Below are 4704 nucleotides of genomic sequence, written 5' to 3'. Positions count from 1 at the left end.
AAGGTATTTAAAATCAGATGGCTGCATGGATAACAGCTTCTCCCCTGACTCTGCGAATGTCAGGCACAGCCCACCGCTATCAAAATCAAGTGGTGTTTGTTCTCTTAACTACAGAGAAGAAATAAAAGGTATTTAAAATCAGATGGCTGCATGGATAACAGCTTCTCCCCTGACTCTGCGAATGTCAGGCACAGCCCACCGCTATCAAAATCAAGTGGTGTTTGTTCTCTTAACTACAGAGAAGAAATAACATTTGCCCAACAGTGAAGAACAGTTACTATGTCTTTGGAGTCTCGAGCATTTATCAGCAGGCTTGGAAATCATATAAACCTTATCTCCTTGTTTGTGTTTTTGAAAAACAGATAACTTTGCCCTCTGAAGACGCTGCTATCTTTATTGGGCAGATGAAGTGGGCCCGGTGCCTGCTCTTCCGAGGCCTGGGACTCGCTCCCTGCAGAGCTGCCGTCCCTATGCCATGGGAGCAGATGGGTCCCCTATCAGTTACCTTGGCTTATTTATTACTTACATGCCATAATCTTAACATATTTTGACTTGTTCCTGCCACTCTGGACTACACGTTTGGTCAGATTTGGATGGGGGGAACCCATGGGTTCCCCTTCTCTGATAGAAAACTGTAGACCCATTCTCTGCAATAAGTCAGCGGTTACTTCCAGATATTTGGCTACCTATAGCCTCCTTTCAGGAAGTAAACATGTTGGTAGGAAGTATTTAGTATGTGAAAGGTCCTCTCCTAGCCTGAAGTTTTGTTTTCCAATATAAAATAATGAATTCCAGCCTTGATTTTAAAATCCGGAGTGAGATGAGCAAACACATGGATTTAGCAAGTTTCCCTAGGTGCAGCTGTAATCCTCCCACACCGGGGCTAGGCACAGCTGTGGGTCATCCAAAGGATCTTTCTTGCCACAAGAGTGTTGTCTTGATTTCTGTCACATGTGGAGAGATGGCAACCTAGCCTTGGCAGGGTTTAATCTTAGCTCCATCAGGAGCTCAATCCCCTACATTGCTTGGCGCAGCTCCACCACTTGCCTTTGGAGGGAAAAGCCTGCTAGGCAGATTGGAAGTTACAGCTAAGGGAAGCAGGAAAGGCAGTAGTTTTTGATGATGTTGTCAGGAAAACAGTTTTTTAGTGCACTAGGGCTCAGGGACGTGGCAAACTGCCTGAAAGCAAAAGCTCGCCCTTGCTCAGTCTGCCTGTGCCAGTGCAGAGGGTCAGGTCCCCTCCTCACTCAGAGCAGAGCTAATGTTGAGGCCGTTTGCAACCTTACAAGTTTCGACTGAACCTGCAACATGGAGCCCAGAACCACAGGGAGATGTTTATCCAGAGGTGGAAACCCTGACTTCTTGCAGTGCATATTTTGCTGCTTCCTGATGTGAGGAACATTACGGAATGCAAAAATAGCTAGATGTAAAAAATAGATTGAATCTATTTACTCAAATATTTACTCAGAATATAAGCCAGTAAATTTCGCACCTTTCAAATACACTGCCTTATATTCTGATTATTTAGGTCTCCTGATGTGAGGAATCCTGGAAAAAATCTTACTTAAATCCCTCAGTGTTTTACTCTTGCATAGGATGAACTGATTCCTTTGCCCTAGTAGAAAACTTGAGGGGAAAAAAACAACCCAAAGCTCTGTGCATCTTTAGAGGTTCAAACCAAGGGAATATACATCCCTGTGGCTTCATAGAAGACATGACACTTCAGTAAGATCCCGATGCTATACATGCTACTCTCTCCACCCACAGTGACAATGCTAAGTAAAGTGCCTGTGAAGTTCCTGGCATGGCTTCCCGGAGAAGGGTGCCTCTGAGCACGGGGCACTGAACCCGCTGAAGTCAACAGGAGGTTAACTCAGATCATAGCTATTCCCCTGACCATGTATTACAGGCTGTTGGATTTTGTTTCAGTGATGCGCTTCAAGTACAGCCAAAAGTGAATAGAGGCACGCTGACCTCATATTTATGAATACAGATTGAGCGTCCAAGACAATTAAAAGCAGAAAATACGTGCCATCTCCAAACCCCTGGCGAATCTGTGCTAGAAGTTACCGCTGCCCCGTCCGACTGAAAAGACGTTAACACTCGCTGTAAAGGAGGTTGGAAGGCAGCCATCCTTGATGGATTGCTTATGAGCACTGACTAGAGTCAAACCAACTTCAGTCGAAGATTTACACAAGCCTCGTAATCTAATAGTAGAGTTTACTTTACGAGAGTGCGACACCAAAGATAGTAAAATGCAATTCTAGCTAACAAACCTACATGCTTCCACAGAAAAGCTACAGCCATCATGGAACATGTCAGCACTGCAGAGCGCCTGGCACAGATTTATAGCTGTCAGTTTATTGCTGAAGAGTTATTGTTAACTCCATTGTTATAATATTACTGCAATTAAAAGTTCCAGTCACACTTATCATTTTTAAACATAGCTAATAAACCCCAAAAAATTCTGAGACTTCATACGTTTTCCTGTGCTGTTAAAAATCTGAAACTTTTTCATGCTGGATTTTTGACCTATGTTAGGATAGATTTTGGAAGTAAGTAAGTTGGCTGTCGTAAGCTGCTTTTCCTCTAATTTGCTTGGATCTGCAGAATTCCTTATAGTTTTACTTTATTATAGTAAGAGATATAGCAAGGCAATACCTAGAAGTTTTCCCTCGTGCATGCAACAGGTGATCATAAGCTAAGTACTGTATCTCTTAAGAGTCACCTTCCAAATTTCTGTGTTCCATGTTTCATAAATTATAAAGAAGAATGGTTATTTTTGTTGTAGAGGGGTAGACCTTTGGTGTTTTCTCTCATGTGAGTAATGTTTTTTTTCTTTTCTATCAAAGCTTTAAGAACATGTATTTTTCATTCTCTCTACAGGTGGCTACAGATGCAAATCCTACTTCTGATCCTCTGTACTCATGTGTTCAGAAACATAGTAAGGTACATGGATGGGGAAAAGAACCTAGACAGGTGGACAGAATAATTTTACCCAGCATATTTCCTAGCCCTTTGTGAACTAGCCTCAGCAGCCTCGCAGTGAACACATACAGGATCCCACTTCTACTGACAAGGTTATGGATCTGTTTTTTAAATGCTTCAAGGTTAATCTTAGTCTCAAATACCACTAACATACAGAGATCCTAGTGCCAAGTCAGTATGAGATAGATATATATACATTGCAAATGGTATCTATTGAGATATAATATCCACACAAATAGATTTCCTCTTGTAGAAGCACAGATACTATAAAAATCCAAACATATCTATGGGGAAAACAAATAACAGAAAACTCATATTCATCAGAAACCAACTTCACTGTAAGTAAATTGCAATTTGCACCTTGCGATTCATTGCAACAAGTGGGACTGGCTCTTTGAGAGAGCTCAAAAGAGAGTTTCACTATCTTTGAGATCGTACAATGGGTTAAGTATACAGACAGAGGAAGTAAGAAAAACAATGTGCATGATCTGGAATAGAGATTACTGAATGGAGGGGTGTGTATAGGACAGAGAACCAACATCCCTCTGAAAGCTTTGGGAGGCTTAGTGCACAAGCTTGAAACCCCTGCATTAAAAATATGGATCAGAAACTTTTTAGCAGGCTGAACACATTCGTTCATCCCGGATCTCACTTCTTCACATACACAAGAAAGAGACAAAGCTTTATGCCAGGTGGGATGCACCTTGGCTGAAGTTCTGGCCATACGTTTCCCCAGCAGTATCGCTTAATGCACAGCATCTTCAGGTTTCGCTTATCAAGTACAGCAGCTGGGAACATTATGTCTTTATAATCAGATTGTCCAGTTTCTGTATCAAAGGACGCAAAATACACACACCCACATCTCTTTGCAATTTTAAAAGCCCATCATCTACTGCAAACATGTGCAATCTGCATCAGAGATTAAAAAGAAAGAAAGAGAGAGAGAGAGGGGGGTTTGTTTTAAAAAAAAAAACTTACCAAAAATAACTGAAGTTCTCTAAAGTTGCCCTGAAGTTGAAATAGCCCAGAACACCAGTGCAGAGCCTGCCTTAAACTCTCTCTCTTTCTCACTCCCCCTCTCTCTCCAGCAATTGGAAGGAGGGCTGTGCAGAAATTCAGCAAACAATTTTCCTTCTATGTCGACCGGGGCGTTCCTCTATGGGCAGAAAGGGGATGGCTAAGCCTGGGTGAGGCTTGTTGCTATCCCCAAGCCAAACAGTGCTGTCGCAGATTACACAGCCTGTGAAATCCAATCCCTTTCTCTACTAAGGCAACAGCTGTACGGCTTCAGCTGAGGCAGGAGCAGCGGAATAGACCCTGGGCTTGTTGCTGGTCAGGCTTTCCATGCTGGGGGACGTGGAGGAACGGGGGGTACACGGGTTTCCGTAAGCTCCCCACTTACTGCCTACAGCTACAGGCATGAGCGTACACAGGGTGGAGATACGGGGCAATTTCCTCAGGACTGAAAGTATATGGGATGTGGGCGCCCGCGCTAAACAAACATCTCTTTTCCTGAAATTCATTCCCAGTCTTGCTTCAGGACAGAAGTGGGTAATTAACATTATATGTATTAGTAACTTCTCATGCAAGCATGCACACACACAGGATGCAGTCTACCACAACAGCGTGGTTCAAACGGGTTTCAAGGCTGTTCTAGTGTCCTCTTTAAGTTCATTTTTGCTTGTCGTTTTTAGTCAGCTGTTTAATTCTTTCCCA

The 4704-nt window shown here is 42.9% G+C and overlaps 1 protein-coding gene across 1 annotated transcript in view; it reads right to left on the bottom strand.

Annotated features, from left to right (window-relative positions):
• AHNAK2 (AHNAK nucleoprotein 2) overlaps positions 1-4132 on the bottom strand; it is a 53865-nt gene extending 49733 nt beyond the window's left edge. Inside the window, exon 1 of the mRNA XM_009328277.1 lies at positions 3967-4132. The gene's annotated coding sequence lies outside the window, so the exon portion shown is untranslated. The remainder of the gene's footprint in view (positions 1-3966) is intronic.
• Between the last annotated feature and the right edge of the window lie 572 nt (positions 4133-4704).

The sequence above is a fragment of the Pygoscelis adeliae genome, unplaced genomic scaffold, assembly GCF_000699105.1.
Source record: "Pygoscelis adeliae isolate BGI_AS28 unplaced genomic scaffold, ASM69910v1 Scaffold130, whole genome shotgun sequence".
In the NCBI taxonomy this organism is placed as follows: Eukaryota; Metazoa; Chordata; class Aves; order Sphenisciformes; family Spheniscidae; genus Pygoscelis; species Pygoscelis adeliae.
Note: the sequence above shows the minus strand (reverse complement) of the source record. Positions and strands in the feature narration are given on the sequence as shown.